This window comes from Quercus lobata, chromosome 4, assembly GCF_001633185.2.
Source record: "Quercus lobata isolate SW786 chromosome 4, ValleyOak3.0 Primary Assembly, whole genome shotgun sequence".
In the NCBI taxonomy this organism is placed as follows: domain Eukaryota; kingdom Viridiplantae; phylum Streptophyta; class Magnoliopsida; order Fagales; family Fagaceae; genus Quercus; species Quercus lobata.
The window spans coordinates 11,114,890-11,135,127 of record NC_044907.1 but is presented as its reverse complement, the minus strand read 5'-3'; positions in this window follow the sequence as shown (position 1 = coordinate 11,135,127).

The window sequence follows — 20,238 nt, the reverse complement described above, 5'->3', positions numbered from 1 at the left end:
ACGGTCTCACCAAATAGATAAGACTATCATCATATGGACATGGTTCTAAAACCAACGGGCCTACAAAAATATCAAGCTCATCAAGTCCACAAGTACGGACGGAAGCAAAAAAGCTGACGGTCTCACCAAACGGATGAGGCCATTGTAGAACCAACGGGCTTACGTTAAGTCCATAACATTACTGGAAATTAGAAAACTGACGGTCACATTAAAGTAAGTAAAATGATAGAAGTGGTGACAATTGATGGGTGAGGCTATAAAGCCGATGGGCTACCAAAAGCGACAGAACCATTATGTGAATAAAGCTACCAAGCCGAGACGGACCTTAAAAAATGACGAACAAGGTCGTAAACCCAAGGGGAAAGCCCGTGAAACTAACGAGACTATCCAACCCAAAAGGATAAGATGGACAGGCTCATAAATCGCATAAAGACCATACCGACGGAGTTTTTCAAACTAGTTTGAAAAACTGACGGGGTTCCCAAAATAGACGGGAATGCTTACCAGGACTTTGCCTGGCATAATCATTGATTAAAAAAATATGAAAATGACGGGAATAACATGCCACGTAATAAATGCAACTATATACAAACAAAAGCCCAAAAAAACCAAACGAGCACTTAAACGATTGTTTGAAAAGTAATTGAAATACACATTAAATGATTGAAATACAAGGTTAAAATACAAATAAAAAGAACTAAGGAGCAGGAGCGTCAGCAGGATTCCCGTCAGCTTTTTGATTTTTAACGTCTACAATCACAGCTGGAGTGTTGGAAGTAGGAGTAAGAGGGTTTGCAACAGGCTGGGCCAGAACAACGACACCGTCATTCTCCGGAGTAAGATTAGGCTCAGGGGAGCCGTCATCTCCATCATCCATTGTAATTCCAGACAAGTCCAGCTCTGGGAATGTCGAGGCGACTTGCTTAAGGCAATCGTCAAACCCAGTGACATAATACTCGACACAAGAGTCAATGAACGATTGCGACGCTTTAAAATCTCGAACTGCGACAGTCCTAGCCATCTGCACCCTTTGGCCTAGATCCGTCACCTCCTCCTGGAGCTTTTCATTCTGACGGTCAACCTCCACTAGCTTTTCCCTGACTTCCTTCAGCTCTTGGTTTAGCGTACGGACGGCATCCTTGTACTGCCCCTATTCATTCATAAGATTTGTATTATGCCTCCGGACCCGGGTGACGACTCCTTCCTTGGCAACGCAACGGTCCTGAAGGGCCTTGACGCACACCAAGGCCTGAGAAGAGAACACAGACGTCAGTCAGAGTTTATCAAAACAAAATAAAACCAATTCGACCAAAAGGTAGCAAGCATACCCTGGTGAGATCAAAAAGGGCTGACGCCCCTAAATCCTCCGTCCCCAACAAATCACAAGGCTCTATGTCCGTCGGTTTTATGAAGGACCCAACCTCCCCGACGGCATAATCCTTATGGGTCAAAAGGCAGCAAGGGCCCTCATTAACGGGACCTGAGGAAGTCATTACCCCCTTGCCTGCACCATGGCTTGGCTTAAGAGGGGATTTTTCCTTTGGAGCACTATCCCTAGGAGTGACAGCGGCCTTTTTAGATGGACGGCCGTCACTCCCATCGGGCATCCTCTTTGCAGGCTTAGCGACGGTCTTAGGGGTTAACGAGGTTTGCCCCTGCCTCTTTTGCCCTTTTCTCCTCCTTCTGACGGGCTGCAGCAGCCCTCACTCTCTGTTTAGCAGATTCCATCTCTACAAAAAAAAAAAAAAAAAAAAAAAAAAAAAAAAAAAACGAACAGTTAGAACAACAGACGGAGGAGTAGACTGACGAAGGTAATAAGGAATCTACTCACGTCGGTGAGAAAAGTTGTCCAATTTTTAGGCTTCAGCTGACGGTTCTGGACCCCCGCAGTATAAATGAATATTGTCAAGGGTGATCAAATCCCTACACTTTTGTTCCTCCAAAGGAATTTCGAGAACCCGACGGATGAACTCCTCCTGTTCGTCGGTTATGTGGGGACGGGTATTAGCTGAAAAGAAAAAAAAATGTTAGTAGCATCACTTCAAAACTAAAGAAACATGGTTGACGGGATTAACCTGAATCCCTGACAAAGGCCCAAGTGTTGTCAAAATAACCATGGAGCATCGTCGCCCATTCCTCCTGACGGCAAACCCAATCCGTCCCCTCAACAAATAAATATCTACTTTTCCAGTTCCTATTGGAATCTGACATATCTGATACTAGCCTCAAACTTTTCTCCCGGACATTAAAATGGTATGTCCCCTTAGACGAGGCGATGTGATGGGGTCTGTAGCAGTAAAAGAATTCGTCCAAGGTAAGCTGACGGTTTCCTCCACTAAGGCGACCCCATAGGATTTCAGTACCTATGAAAGTTCTCCAGGCATTCAGGGCGATTTGAGTGATGGACAGGCCCAGAAAATCAGCTAGCTGACGGTGTAGGGCCATCAGCGGCAATCTTAGACCCGCAGCAAACATGGCATCATACATGCTAACGTCAGCGGTTCTCCCTGAGTAACATCTCTCATTCTCTCTAGGGAGACGGATCGGGATATGGTCCGGAATTTGGTAACGGGCGCGCAACTCCCTAAAAACCTTATCACTCATCATAGGAAAAAACTTGTTGACGGCCCAATCCTTAGGAAGAATGAAAGGACGGTTATCCCCTGGACCTTCTGAGGTCCCTCCACTGGATTCCTCATTAGCGTCACCATCATCCCTGTCAACATCAACATCGTCCCCGTCACTTCCATTCTCCTCTCTTCCCTCTTCTACTTCATCCTTACCCCCCTCAATATAACTCTCATCACCGTCGGGAGATTGGGCCAACGTTTCTCTCTCTGATGGAGGTGAGAAGTCCTCTGACTCATCACCAGAACCAAAGGCCTCGTCGTAGCCCGCTCCTTCGCGGACTGACGACTCCTCACACGACGCGTCACTTGACATCTGACTACCTACAAGTGACGGATCCAATCTAAGTACCTAAGCTGACGTCCTCACTAAAGAATTATTCAGGCATAAGCAAAAATGAAAGAAAAGAGGAAATAAAACTTACTGGTAAGTTGACTTTCTTAGAAAAACGGCTTCAATGGCAGCAATGGACAAGCTGACGGAAGTAAGGAATGAGCTGACGAAATTCAGGGCGACGTTCTCTCTCTTTCAAAGATCAACAAAGAAGAAATAGAGGAAATGAGGAGAAGAAGCCGCTTATATATATAGAATGGAAGTGCGCGAAAGACGAAGCGACGCCCTCGTCAAAAGCAAAGCCAATGAGAACGCCCCATTTGTCCAAAGCATTAAATGCACGGCGGCTCGAGGAATTCCTCATAAATAATTTTCCCACTCCCTTAAAGAATATAACAATGATCAGACAACAAGAACGTTAACTCCATAACCCGTCAGTATATAAAGTGACGGAGATATGGAGTAGGGGGCAACTAATAAGGATAAAAGAGAGATTAATCACAAAAAGATAAGCCGACGGTTTACAGGTGACAGGAAACGACTAAACCGTCAGCCCTCATTTGATGACTGTCGACGGAAGAGATTTGTAGGGAGAAGCACCAGCAAGGCACACCCTAAGGTTGACGGGGTCATAAAGCTGACAGGATCATAAAGCTGAAGGGATCTTGAAGCTGACGGGATTAAGACTGAAGGCATAACGTAAGCTGACAGCATTAGTCAAAGATTGCTTGCCAATCACGCTTGCGTGTGTAAGGAAATGACTTGCCCTCCACGTTTTGAGAAACCTAAGAGGGATTCCTATATGGAAAGGATCCCATAAAATATACCCAAGAAAACTCCTATAAGGAAAAGACTTCTACTCCAAGGAAAATGGGTTAATCCCTACTACTATAAAAACCCAAGCACCCTCACAAACCACGATACGCATAATTTACTCTCTCTAGCACTCTAGAGTTGTGAGAATAGTTCTTACTTGACCTTCGGAGAGTATTTGGCCGACACCACACCAGTGCTCTCTGTTAGGTCTTTTCTTTTTGCTGTGCAAGTGCTGTTTCGAGCGCACGAAGACCGTGTGGCTTACTGGTGATATTTTTCAGCATCATCAATATATATATATAAATATATATATATATATATATATATATTCTATTTATAAATTTTTTGGAAAAATTCAATTAACAATTTTCATAATACTTGGTTTTTTTTTTTTTTTTTTCCTTTTTTCTTAGCACTCTTACAATCCAACAGTTAGAACATGAAAATAATTATTAATTATTAATGTTATTTTTATATGACTATAATTATTCAATTCTATCCATGACTTTTTAATCAGTAGCCAATTTTTCTCTCCTTTCTTTTCATCAACATTCAACTTTTAAAATTCATTCCCATACCTTTTTCAATTCCCTCATTCATGACCTCTTAAAGTTTTCCACGTTTCCACTACATTTTGTCCAACAATTCTTCTTACTCGTTTAATTATTGTGTTTTCAAAATGGACCTTTCAAATTGTCCATTACCCAAAAGCATCTTTTATTGGGCTAATTCTTCAAAAAGGAAGCATATAATTTCTATGCTTTGTCTTCCACAAAGGGCTGCGGCATTGCGTTCACATCTTAGATTCCGCCTTCCAGCTAGTATATCGTTTTTTTTTTTTTTTTTTTTTTGAGAAACCAGCTAGTATATCGTTGGAAGCCAATCCTTGCTACTGTGTGTGTGAGTCCCACTCTCCCTCTAGAATAGAGAGATCAGAGAATAGCATTTTAGACTTTTATTGCACCAAGCTAGCTCGTTCCAGTCTTGCATTGGAAGGGGAAGGGTATATCAATCATGTTTCCGTAATATGGGTCCTCCCTTTACATGAGAATAGACCATGGAGGACTCATATTACGGATACATAATGGGGTCCTCTGAGAGGAGGTTTAGAGACCGTTTGATAAGAAATTTTTAGTAATGTTGTTTAAATTTTATGAAAATATGTGTATTTTCGTTTAAATAACGAAAACTATTATTTAAACAATAATACCAAACAGACTCCTAATGTTACCGAAATAAGATCTATTGCTCTACTTGCTGTAGTGACACGTTATGAATAACTTTCCATTGAGCCATATGAGCCACGCAATGTTTGAAGAAAGTCTCCATTATCTTGTCCATTTTTTGTATCACCTCCCGGTTGTCGTGTGTCGTGCTTTTGACTTTTAATGTTATTATTCGAAACCCCATCTTCTGCAAGACCTGCGTTCAGTGTACAAACAGTTTCAAAAATTATAAAACCTAAAAAATTCGATCAATTTTTTTAAAAAAAAACGTCACTTTACATGTCTAATTTATATGAGTTAATTTAAAAAAATATACGATAAACTACATATATATATATATATATATAGATATCAATTTGGTCCATAATCTTTTAATTATATTAATTTGATCCTTATTCTTTTAGTGTCATGTTATTTTTTGTTCTTGCCATTATCCCTTAAATAGAAAACCATGACTTGTCAAACAGAATAATAAAAATAATAATTTATATGTCATATTATCCACCACCTGTACTGCCACGTCCTATAAAAGTTATTTCAGACAACCTGGCAGCATCGTTGTTGCTAATTGCGGTGAAGCCATCAAAATTCACAACCCAAACTCGCCATTCCCATTCTCTGGCATATTCAACACAGTGAAAATAATTAATGTTTCCCCCAAAGCCAAATATTGAGGTTTTGGATTGTTTTACAAATTTCGGTGCCATACATAAAAAACAATAATCAAAATTTGACGTTGCGTTGGAAACAGACTATTTTGGATTGAACTTTTCACTCTCTTTTTTATTTTATTTATTTGTGTGTTAAAAACCAGACCCTTCCGTTTCTTTGACATTGCGGTGGTCACAGGATTGTAATGAAATCTGCGTTCTTCTCTTCTACAAAACCCAGATCTAATTTCCAATCTTAGGGCTTCACCAAATCGCAGTAAAATTTACGCTGTTCTCTGCTACAAAACCCATATCTAATTTTCACTACATGGGGGGCCGAACCTTCAGCCATCAGAGAGAAAGACCCCACCACCGACCCTCACGGCTAGACCTCGCAGTCTGCAAATTCAGTTTTTGCCGAGAGAGTTAGGGAGCGTGAGAATGATGCTGAGGCTGAGGCTGAGGCTTTTATTTATTTTTATTTATCTATGTATTTATTTTATTTACCTTTTATGTGAAGTTAGGGGCATCAATTTGGATTAGTATGTCGGGTTCGTGTTGTGTTGAGGTAGGAATATTCGACTAAATGCCTCAACATGAACCCGGTTCCTTTAATAATCGTGTCATGACTCTTTAACCCAAATCAGACTTGTTAATGAAGCGGTTGACACGACCCGACTCACTTAACACGCTTATAAAACGGGTCATGTTGTGTTGACACGAATATGACACAACCTATTTCAACCCACTTAATTAGGGGTGTTCGTGATGCAGTGCGGTGTAGTTTTGGGCCATTTTTAGCACCGCACTTTGCGGTGTGGTTTAGCTGAAATCATAATTGCACCGCACCTTATTTTTGCAGTCACTTGTGCAGTGTGGTACGGTTTAGAGTTTAGCAAAAATCATAACCGCATCGCACCTCATTTTTGCGATAGCATATGCAGTGTTATGTATAAGATGCGATTTGAATAGTATGAAGTCAGTATATTTTTCAAATTTTGGTCTTTTCCTACCCAGCCCAAAACTAATTTTTTCCTTTTGTTTTTGGTCAAGTTTTAAACTATTGAGCTAGTTTTTCTTTATTTTGGGCTAGCTTTCCTAGTCAACACTTGATAAGATTATCAAACCTTTTTTTTTTTTTTTGGGAAAAACTAAGGTTATTAAACTATTAATAATATATTTAATATTAAAAATAAATAAATATATTAATATACAGAGAGGATGCAGTGCGGTTATGCCATTTTGCAGGCGGTTTTGGTGCGGTTTTTGTGATTTGTGTAGTTTATGCGATTTGGTGAACACCCCTACACTTAATATTAAATATAACATTCATATAGAAATAAGTCCTTTACATCCCAAAAGTAATGCATACAGTTCGAGTCTTCAACCCATTTTCAAAATAACATAGTTCAACAGAGATATAACATCCATCTAGAAATAAGTCACTTTAAAATAAGTGCATACACTTCAACCCAATTTCAAAATAACATAGTTCAACAAAAATATAATATCCACAGAACTCGTCAAATGCCAAGTATCAATATTGAAAGAGTTTTATCCCAAAAAAAATAATAATAATAATTATTGAAAGAGTTGGTGCAAACAATAGACTGATGATGACAAGGATATATATATATATATATATATATATTGGCCCACCTCAAGAGGTTCATTTGAACCCCCTAAACTGCCCCTAGAGCCACCCACGTGAGGAATTGACTCTAGGGTGGCAAAATTTATATACACTATGCTTGTACATTGAAACACATACACATATTACATATGTTGGGTAGTTGTAAAGATTTTTTTTTTTTTTTTTTTGCATAAATAAGCCTTTTTTTTTTTAGTAAAAAATCCATTTATAAATAAAAATATTTTTAGTAATTAAGTATAAACACCAAATACAACTAACATAATTTTGTCAAAAATTTTGTTTATTATACAAATTTTTATGAAGTAAAATAATTATTACATAAAGAATTTAAAGTTTTATTGGTTTTTCTATACCACTTATAAGAAATAATTTTTTAAAACTATAAATCGATAAAATTATCATTTAATAGAAAAAGTTTTTTATTAATGATTGCATAAGGATGTACATGGTGGATGAGAATTGACACCAAGTCCAAGCCAAAGCTAGTTGGCTATTATATGCATGCCAAGCTAGCCCCCAACCAAACCTACCTAGCAATTATTTGCTCTTAGAGATGCAAATTTTTCTACCATAAAAAAGAAAGAGATGCAACTTTTTTGAGATTGATATATTGTCAAACCAAATGCAAACCTTCTCCTTACTAAAATTTAAGAAAGCTCGAAAATGTGTTAAAAATACAAGAGCTGTTTAGACCCCCCAAATTAAATATTACGGCTTGATTGATTTTACTCTAACTTATACTAAGTGCGGAATAAAGTAAATGTGAGCGGATAAACAATATAACTACTCTAAGCCATAATCATTAAAACACAACAGTAAAATGAAAGCTAAAAGAGTAGGGAAGAAGAATGCAAATACAAGATAACACGCCGATATGTTATCGAAGAGGAAACCGAAGTACTCGGCGTAAAACCACTCTGCCTCCCTCTAAGCGGTAAATCGATCCACTAGATAATCAGTTGGGATACATGAGTAGCAAGAGACCCTCCAAGCCTAATCTACCTAATGCACCTGAGCCCTCCAAGCTCCTACTCCAACAGGACTTCTTGGAACCGTGTCTTGTCTAGCTATCCAGATCCCGGAATACACCTGATTGCATCCGCCAAAGCTTGGCTTCTTCCAATGCTTCCAAGCAGCACGAAAACCTCACTTGGCACTCTAAAAGAGTGTGGTAAGTGTTTGGGCTAGCAACCTCTAAAGGATATGTAAATGGAGAGATAGGAGTTGAGGAAAAACCACAATGGATTGTGTAGAGAAATGTGGATACAACAATCTCTAACTCTCAAGGTTTGTGGCTAGGGTTTTCTCTCAGAAGCACTCCTCAATATCTGTGGGTAATGTGGGTATATATAGTGTGGGTACAGATAGTGTGTATCAGATACTACACTCTTATATAATAAAGATGTAGCCCTTAAGGGTTTTCTCCATGGACGTAGGCTGTAAGGCTGAACCATGCAACCCTAGTATTCTTGTGTTCTTATTTTATACTTCCCTCTTCTACATCTATTCATGCATATTCAACATGGAATATATTATAGCTAATATTTAACTTGGTATCAAACCCACCTTCCTGTGGCCATAGTTTTCTATCTTTGCGATGTATTTAAGAGCAATCTTTGACTTCCTCGGTGTTTCTTCGCTGTGTTCATCTTCTTTGGCTTCCTACAGCTGCCATCAAAACTCTCCGGTATAGTTATGCCATCATTAGAAGTTGCATCAACACTACAAGACCATTACCTTCCCCAAACCTCCATCACAGAGCCAAATTTCATTCAAGGAATCTTCTCAACCTTATCAAATCTCAAGATTTCATCAAACTTCCATCTTGAGTTTGAGAGGGGGTGTTAAAAATATATTAACCTATTAGTATAGTCCCAAACCTGATTCTACTTTATGTGCAAGCCAAGTCTCCTACTTGTACTAGAAGTCTATTAGTCTAGAGTTTAGTCTACTATATATACTCATGTTGGTTCATTGTAACACTGGTTTTGCACTACACTCTTATATAATAAAGATGTAGCCCTTAAGGGCTTCCTTCATGGACGTAGGTCGTAAAGCTGAACCACGTAACCCTAGTGTTCTTGTGTCCCTATTTTATGCTTCCCTCTTCCGCATCTATTCAAGCATATTCAACATGGAATATATTATAGCTAGTATTTAACTTAAAAATACACATTTGAGTCAAAGAAAATCTGCACAGGCATAGTAAGGTGAGATAGGAAATTTTTGCAACCCTTATTGTTCAAGGTTATAATACCTACTAACAACACGTAGGAAAATTGACTTAGGCATGATGTGAACAATACGCAGAAGGAAGCAAAGGCCTAAAGGAAGGGAGGCCGGGGAGCCAAGGCCCCTTTTTTATTTTTATTTTTCAAAAGTAAATTGAATGAAAAAGTTTAACCAATAGCTTCCAATAGAATTTATTTTTTTAAATAACAATAATAATATTCATATTACATTTGTGTAAGTGATCAACGCATCACTTTTTTTTTTCTATTATTATTTTTATACCTATGGGGGTGAGTGATAAGCCAACAATGTATTGACCCATTTGGTAAAATTAATCAATTAATTATCCAAGTGAATTAATTAGATTCAATTACACGCAATAAGTGTGGTAGCACAAACAAATCACCAACTAAGTAAAATGCAGCGGAAAATAAATTTGACACAGGTGATTTATTTACGAATGGGGAAAACCATCGAGACAAAATCCCACTGGGTGAATTTAAGGTCACCACTTCCAAGAATCCACTATTATCAAAATAAGCGGTTACAAGTAAAAGGAATCCTAGTACCTAATACCAACCTACAGTTGAACCCTTACCCCAATACCGAATTGGACTTATAGTGTAGCGGCAATCTCTCCTTTCAATGCACAGCTCCCAGTATGTGACTAACCAATGATGCACAAATCCTAGTACGTGACTAACACACCAACATAAGGAAGATGTTGGCTGCAAAGTTCTTCAATTCATCTAACAATGAAGATCAAGAAGCTCCTTAGTTACAAAACCTTTGGCATAAAGACGCAGTAGCTTCTACAAAGAATATGATGAACTAGGGCAAAAAGTCTCCGGTCACAATTTGCATGCACAATCACTTTGCATCATGTTGCATCCCATGTGACGGCCCTTAAAATAATCCTTATATATGTCTAGGGTTGTGAGAAAAGAAACCCTACACAAATACTCATAGATATGCATGAAATCAGATATGGAAATTCTAACTTTGTAATTCTCAATAAAAATAGAAATAAAGATTGCATACATAAAGAAATATGTGTATAAAGAGAGGAAAGAAATAACACATGGAGAGATAGATGAAGAACAACATACATCATCATCATCATCATCATATATATATATATATATGTCAAAAAATAAGTAAAATGTATGTGATAAATGAATGGTCACAAGACCGGTGTACAAGAGGATAATGTAACTAAAAAAGAAAGAAAAGAGAAGTACATAAAATCCTCACTACATCCCTTAAAAAGTATAGACACTCCTCCTAACAAAAAAAATATCCTATGCTAACTCTTCCCCTAAATACAAGACTACTCTCATCCTAAAAATACTCCCCCTTTTTGTCACGAATGACAAAGGGTGAGTCACCGAGAGGTCGTCATCTCATCATCACTAGAAGAGCTAGCATCCTCATCATTATCACCATCACCATCCTCACCATCCTCATCTGTCGAAGCCTCTAGAAAAGGGGATGGAGAATTGGCGAAGCCACCAAGATGAGCCTGTCGTCATGCTATACGACCAACACGGGTGTTCACTTGACATAACTCATCAGTGAAAGTGTCAAGGCGAGCATCCATGCGCTGAAGCTACGCCATAATGGCCTCCACGGTCACATCGCTAGTTGAGGAAGAAAGAGCGAAGGTCGAAGGAACAACAGACACTGTAGGACTGGTAGACTCCACACATGGCCACTTCGGTTGAAGCTAAGCCTGACTCCATTAAACAGAATTGGCGTCGATGGCACCCATAGTGGTGTAATAGAGAGAATTAGGAATGGGAATGGAAAAATGGCAAAGGATCCGTGTGATAGCCAAAGGAAAGATGAGCTTATCACGGGTCACCGTATCCTAATAGATATCAAAGATAAAAGTGATGAAGTAACTGGGGAAGTCTACAGAGAGGTCCTTTAAGAGGGACAAAAGAAATCGAGCATGAGGCTCAGTGATAGAGTTATAGTGAAATAGTGGAGTAAGAATAAATGTCATCACCATGTTAAGGAATCTCAGACCTTTTGTAAAGCCTAAGCATAGGGTGTTTTGCTTCCCACCCTATGTGGAAGGTGTCTCACAGAAGTGAGACAAAATCTCATCTCTAGACACAGTCCTAAGACGATCATTAGTTGGGGTAGTCAGGATGCACTACCCTCGGAACATGTAGTACCTCAGATATAAGATCAGGGGTAACTACGATACGTGTACCTCGAAATATCGTGGCAAATCGAGGTACAGAGGTATCGATACCATGTATATTGAAGTAAAACTCCTATATAAACATGATGGGACATCTCAAGGGTATCTCGCAAAGAGATTCCTAGCCCCTAGTTCGAATGACATGGGGAGTAGGAGTGTCGGAAAAATTCGATAGAACGACATGGCACTTTGGATGAACGCCACATTTCTGAAAGTTCTCAAGGAAGTCCTGTTGGGCTTTCCCATCATGGAACCGAACGTGAAGAGGGGGAACAAGAAGATCAGAAGAAGAAGAAGAAGAGGGGGAATGAGAAGATCATATAACACACATATGTATGTTATATTAAGATTTCGATAGAAAATTTAAACACTTACAGAAGATAATAGTAGATACAAAGCTTTTAACTAGAATGGAAAAAAGTTACAGGCCTAGGAAGTAGATTCTAAACTATCTGAAATTTGATATTAGAAAAATTAAGTGATGCCTTTAACCTAGAAGGGACATCCTTTATATAGGAAAAATGAAATACTATTTAAACAATAACATTAACTTTTACTATTCATGTGAACAGTAAAATTGACTTTTTTACTATTCTCGTAGATCATCAATCTTGTTGGCATGTGCTGTCTGGAGGGAATCATCCCCCGTGGGAAATAGCCGAAATCTGGGCAATAGGAGCAAGCTTTTAGTAAGGAATCAAAATAGCCTTAGTAAGGGATCAGTGCAGTGGGCTATAGCAATTTGGCAATTTGTGCCAACAGAGTTAATCTCCACCTAAGTATGGTGTGGAATTTTTATTATGTCCAAATAACTCTTGATTATATGGATAATAAGGATTATTGGCAACAGAGGCTTCAAAGGATGCCTTAGATTCTTGGTCAACATCTGAGTCAGCATTGGTAGCTTCCTCTTCGTCTTTCCATTGTTGTTTTAGTTGAGCAATAATGGTAGATCTGCTGAGACCTTCAAAAGCAGACTTCTTCTTTTTGGTCTTGGCAGAAGACTTAGCAGGTTTATTAGTGGATGTGGTAGCAGGTGTGGATACAGTAGGCTGAGGCATGGCTACTTGCACTAGGGGGTAAGCCGGAGCTTGAGTTTTAACATGAGTAATAGTGTTACCAATGCTTGGAGGAGCAGTAGAGAATTCCCGGGTAACATTGTCAATAACATCTTGGGTGTGGGAAAATTTGTGCCACCATTTAACAAACCATTGTGAAGTAAGAACATCATCTTCCTTTACATACAGCCATTTCAAGATCCAAGGAACCTTGCATTTTTTAACAAAATGAAGTGTCGTAGGAAATTTAGCATTATGAGCATTTGTCTTGTAAACACTTGTAAATTATTTAAAGGAGCCAATCAGAGGTCCTAGAAAAATATCAATAATAGGTCCAAATTGTGTCCACCATTGGTTGAACTAAAGAGGGAGTTGAGAATTGAAATTTTTATCAAATTTAACAAACCAGGAGTGGGTCATAGTAGCATTTTGGTGTAGCATAAACTTGAAAATGGAATAGTTGATCTAGGTAAAGGTTTTGTAGCAGCAGGACGGAGTCCCCATTTTTCTTCAGTAATAATTTTGAGGATGAAAATACTATAAATGATTTTTGATTTATCAATCTTATCAGGTATGGATTTGATAAAGACTGATTTTTCATGAAACAGGATAGCATAATAATAATTTAAATCCTTACCATTGTGTTCGAGTATCTAGTGGAAATTCTGGGGAAAATATTCTATAGCAAGCTTAAGAGGGTCTTTGATCATCGTTCTGTTGGGTTCTATGGAAAATAGGTTTTGACAGTATTGTTTTTTAACATATTGAGAAGCATTAAAGTTTCTAGAGCAAGAGATTTTAATAGGTTGGTTAGCAGAAACCATAGCATATGGGTCATAAGACGATGCTAAAACAGTGGAGTAGTTTGGTTTAGGAATAGTACCAAGAGTAGTAAAATGGTTAGCAATGTTTACAGGGGAAGCAGGTTCTTGTTTAACAAGTTGTTTGGAAGTATTTGTAGCAAGATGTTTGTCTTTCGACCTTCTACTTGCCATTGTGGCACTGTTGGAATTCACGGGTAAGGAAATCAGGGATAGCATTTTGAGATCCTTTAATATATTCAATATCAAAATCAAAAACACTTAAAATAGTTTGCTATCAGGCAAAAATATGTTTTGAAGAAATATTTTCAACATCTTTTTCTATAACATATTAAGCACTTTTGTAATCAATACTTAACAAAAACTTTTGGTTTAGCAAATCACTTTGGAATTTGGAGATACATAATACTATAGATAAAATTTCTTTTTTAATAGTACTATAATTTATTTGTGTAGTATTCTAGACTCCTGAATGGAAGTGAACAATTTGTTTAGAAGAATCTGGTGAACCAATTCTTTCATGCAACTTTTGAACAAAAAGAGAAAGATCGAGTTAAAAGAAAGTGGAAAGAAAAAATGCATGAATTGCAAAAACATATTTTGTTTTTTAACTTCATTGAAAAATATTATGTTTCAAAAAATATTTCAAAAAACAATTTGAATATGGTAAAAAAAAATCAAATTTTGTTAAAGAAGATAAAACTGTTGTTCGGTCTAACCGTCTACCCCTTGAGATAGTTATTATTAACTGTAAAGGGACAAAGATAAAGGCCTCCCCTTTTAAAATTGCTGAAATAATTGATGTTAACACCCCAATTCTACTGAAACAAAAAAAAAAAAAAAAAAAAAAAAAAAAAAAAAAAAAAAAAACGAGATTATTGAACAAAACAATTTTTTTAACAATTCCTTACATATTATTGGTTAACAACTTGATCATATTGAAGAAAATGTTCAAAACCCATTTTCTTTTGAAACTGAAAAACCTTTGATTGATTTACCTGGTCAAAGGCAAAACTTAAGCCTTAAGACCACTTAGACTAAAACTATTGAAAAAGTTGAAGAAATGCTCTATAAGCCTACAAAGCTGTAGGAAGTTCCTCCTTCCATCCTTTTCCATTCTTCGTAGTCATTTTTCCCAATATCTTCAGTAATCTTTTGTTAGAGGCCTCAGCTTGACTATTTCCTTTGGGATAATAAGGTGTCGATGTCGTGTGAGAAATGGAGTACCATTCTGTTAAATGGCACACATCCTTGTTTAGGAATGGTGTGCCATTGTAAGAAATAATTTTGTTGGGTACCCTAAAACAACAGGGAAAAGTTTGCTTAGAATCTTCTTATAAGGATAATGCTTAAACAGATGGTAGGAAAGCAAAAGGGCAATAAAGGCTTCAAGTTCATAAGAGCTAGAGTTACCTTCTCCAACAACAAAGACGGTGCCTTCTTTCAGGGAGTCTCCATTGGCTTCCTCATCCATGCCATTGGCATATGCTCTCCAAAAGTACCTAATCCACCCTTAGAAGTTGGCCCTGGAGCCTTTGTCTCCGCCAACACTAGTATCCTCTGGTACTTCTTCACTGGGGGCTTTCCCTCTTCTTGCTACCTTCAAGACTAGTTTCTTTAGAGTTTTCTTCACTGCATCTTCAAGGAACTTCACAACTTTAAACTCATCAGGAGATAAAGGAATGTTGACTACTTCACCATCTCCAAACAGGGGAAGTCTCAATATTTCATAAACATCTTATAAAGATGGAGAGATTTCTTGACACCCTGTGAAGAAGGTGTGAGTAGTAGGATTCTATCGATATAGGTGAGAAAGAAGACTCTCACTATCCTTGCAGATCTCCAAACTAGAGAACACAAGAATGGTGCCCACAAGTTTCACTCTCTGTAAGATGTCCATGAAAGGAGGATAAGCCAACACCCTTCGACACCAGCTTCTCCAACCTCTAGAAACAGAAGTGTGAGATTTGAAGTCCCATCTATGGTGAGAGCAAAGTCCCCTCTGCAGGTGCCAAGCCTAGGGGTATGCTTTAATTCCAGATCTATGGTTAGAAGATCATCGAGTTGCCCACATGCCGTGTAGGAATAGTCTCTAGAACAAGGGGTTGAATCCCAATCAAGACTTCTATCAAACAGATAATCTTTGAATAAAGGAGGGATGATCCACTATTCTTCTATGGAAAGATTTTCATCTCCTCCTAGAAGGGGTTTGTTACTTTTTTTCACGCCCCGAACCCAACTATAAAGACAAGCACCTGACAACCACCGCACGCTTATAAAGTAAGCACCCTATAAGTGTGCAAGGCCTTTTTAGCATATAAATTTATCCTCAAAAATTAAATCAAATAAATCCAAAATACCTCAACAATTTCCTTATGAATAGATCTCCAATAATTTAAAAGGAACAAAATCCAAACCTCATGTACATAATGCCAATTGGCCAATAAATATAAAACTATTAGAAGACCATCCAATCCCAAAATCACTAAGCTTCTTTTCCTGCTTACAACACAACGTTAAAACTCCCAAAACATGGTATTCTTCACAATCTGAAACTAGAGGGGAAAAAGGGGTGAGCTAACAACTTAATTAGTAACCAAAATCCTAATAAGTTTTATCAAGCAATAAATCTGTAAAGTAATAAGATGTAATATGAGTTTTTAAAATTTATAATATACTATGGCTTTCCAAGAATAACTAAGAAGTTTCATAGTCTCAAAATAATAAGTTGCAAATAGATCATGTACTTTAGCCTTACAAATATATATCATAGATGGTTTAGAAATTAGTCAATTTTCCATATATCAGAAGCTATAACTTACAATAGGTTCCAAAAATACATAAGCAGTTTAAGTGACTCAAAATAGTTAAATACTCAAACATTTCCAAAATCACATATGTAGTTTTAAGGAATCAAAATGGTTCAAGTACTCAAACGTAATTTATATTCTTAAAAATCTTATAACTATGGTCACGCTATATCCCTGTGATTGGGCATCAGAGTACCAATGAATAACCCCCACTAGCTGGGTATCAGAGTACCAATGAATAACCTCCATTGGTTTGGGTATCGGAGTACCAATGAATAACCCCCATTGGTTTGGGTATCAGAATACCAATGAATAACCCCCATTGGTTGGGTATCAGAGTACCAATGAATAACTCCATTGGTTTGGGTATCAAAATACCAATGAATAACCCCCATTGGTTTAGGTATCAGAGTACCAATGAATAACCCCCATTGGTTGGGTATCAGAATCAATTTATAGTCAGATTGCTCATAATCATATACATGAAATCATAGTTTCTAACAAAAACATATCTTATTCAAGCATGTATGTAAAAAATCATATACTTAATATTAAAATATATTTGTAATAATCTTTTACTTGAAATTAGTAATACAATAGAAATAAAAATTCTATGTATCAGAGTCAAAATATAGTCAGATTGTCTAAAATCATAAATATCAAATCATACTTCGAACAAAATATATCTCATTCAAATACATATATATAAAACTATATACTCAGTACTCAATATATTTGTGATAATTCTTTATTCTTTACTTTAAATCAATGTAGCTAAAACAATAAAATAAAATAGTAACAATTATAAACAAATTTCAGTAGTTAAAATATTGTAGTATAAGCAAAATAAAACCAATTAGGATAAGGTTACTTACCTCCAAAAGCTATTCCAAAAGAACTTTTTTCTTAACAATTCCTCTAAAATCTTTAGATATCACCTAGAACAATTTTCAAATATTTTTACTCAACAATCAAATAATTTAAGGATATATAATCAATCATGGAAATATACTTAATATCCTCTACAAAATATAAAGCTTATAGAACTATACAACTTATATATATATATATATACACACATATCTGAAAGAAGATCATAGGCATAATCATAGATTAGAACTTGTAATTCCGTGGCTCAATTCAAGAATGAAGTCCGTATACACTAACTAAAAGTGTAACAACAGTTCTCGGAAATATCCCTTTTGAAAAATCTAAACATCACTAACATTCCTAAAATCAAATTCTAACTCTTTTAAATTCTTTGTTTCTAATAGATGAAAAATCATACCTAGAACAAATGGTTGCCTCTTCAATTAACTCCAAGGAAAAATACACCTCATAGCCTCCTTAGTGATGAAACCCTTCTCTACTTGAGTAATTTGGATATTCTCCTCTCTCAAAACTAAATAAGCTTATATATAGCTAGGGTTTCAACCTTATTTTCTAAAAACTCTCTTATAATTATAAATTATAAAATTGGCCCCACAAAATAAATTTACTTAAATACCCCTCCTTAAATTATTTTTTTTTTCGGGGTATTACAATCTCCCCCACTTATAAGAATTTAGTCCTCTGAATTCATCACAAACTGAACCAATTATCACGCTTCCACTGCGCTACTCTAAAGCCATAATTGTATCGATCTATACAAATTTATCACTCATCGCCATAGTTCAAAACTATTTCACAACATATGCATAGACTTTTCCTTCGCAAGATTTGTAAAATAACAATTTCCAAAGCAATGGAGCTATGACGCTTCTGCTGCATAATGTAATACCACTATAAAATCTCTTACTCAATTAGACATATTTTAAGAACAACCATATTATGAAAAATATAAGATTCTTTAAAGATACGCATATCTCTAGTCTAAATAGCTCTCTAAGTTCCTTTCAATATGAATAAAAGTTCCAAGGCTCATTCGTTTAGATTAACCACAATAACTGATTTTCCATCAATTATTAATTTCAACAAAATTCCAAGGCCTAAGTAGTCTCCAAAAATTACAACAAGGGAAATCCACAATTTTGAGATTCACCATAGACCATTCAATGCTAGCATCCATTTAATTCTATACCTCAAAATTAAGCAGTGCATTCAAAGTTCCAATCCTTCCTAAGTTCAAAACTAATTTACAACATATGCGTATATCACTATATCTTCTCTTCCTCAAGTTTTGTAAGAAAAGAAATTCCAAAATCACCATAATAATCAATTGAGCATTGATATAAGGTCTTTCATAGAACCTCTATCTTAACCATAATTTATCTTCTCAAATAAGCAACATTTATTCACCTTAAATCTCTAAATGATACTTGAGCTGGAACTCATTAAAGAGTTGGGTTCCTTATAGTTACATTGCCTATTATGAAAACAAATCTCTAAGTATAAATTGGCTAGAAGGGAATAGTCCCTAAAGTATCTCAATCCCTTTTTTTTTTCTTTTTTTTTTTAACCTTGCAAATAATAGTCCTAGCAATCTAGAACTTAAGAGTACATTGCAAATTATAATCACTAACCATCTGCAAATATAAAACAAAAGGTACAACAATTGACTATAATTCAAATTGTAATAGCCTTTCAAAATAAACTCTCTTGCCATCCCAACTCCTTCAATATCCAATCAAAAATATGGTTCACTAGTCCAATTCAGTACTACCACGTACTTGTGTTTTATCCACTTCATTTTCTATTGAGCCAATCCATTAACTCTTATCAGTTAAGTTCAAAGAATTACATTTCTGGCATCAAAACTTATTTCCCTAGGATATTAAAAAATCCTCCGAGTCCATAGAAAGAAATTGAGGACCTCAAACTTCTAAGTAATAGAACATGTCTCAAAAACAATTAGGGACTACCTCACATAAATTAGGCTATGGTAATCCATGTAGGTCAACCCTAACAAGAACAATGATCCAAAAGAAGGTCGGTCCTTAACATTAGAATCCAAGGAAGTCGACTTATATATTACTGAATTCTTTAAACACCCTCAGAATTTATATAATAACATATAATATAATGTGAACGACAATAACCACAAATTAATTTTTCCTTCATACTACGAACTTTCCGTTAATTTCCTTACTCCATATAAACTAAAATCAAGGAATCATAGCTCTAACATCAAACCTTAACCCCTAAATAAAGTTCTGCAATAGTCAATTCCCTAATAATGATCAAGCACTCCATATTCTGAATAGGGCATATAGTAAACCATCATTCAATAATTAAACCTCTGAGAATCTCCTACAGATCAAACTAACCTTAGGTAGGTCGACTATATTAGGCAAAACAATCAAATGAGTTTTCAAAAGATTGGTCACAAAACAACAGGAAGATTTCCTTTGCTTCATCTTTTCTCACTCTCTTTTCCTTTTAATGAGAAGAAGAAGTTTTAATAACCAATCTGATCAATTACAAAATTTTCAAGAATAAAATACACCCACTTAATACTAGTATAAGATCATAGAAGTATATCAATTAAAATCCTCCCTTTTGTATTTATAAGTCACGTGTGCATAACCACATAGACATAAATATCAAATCCCTCAAATATGACCTAACAAATCATCATATGATGGAACCTCACTCACACTTCTCATCAAGTCATCAAAAGAACACTATCTATGACCTAATAACCTTCACAAACAATAACTGGAATTGTAATACCTAGGGCGTAGATTTCATTCTAAATCAAAACCTAGCATAAAGTCTACAAGATCAGAGCTGGCCCAGTAATCCCTTGTGGGCTCAGAGACACTACCCCACAAAGTGGGCCCTAACGAGGACGTTAGG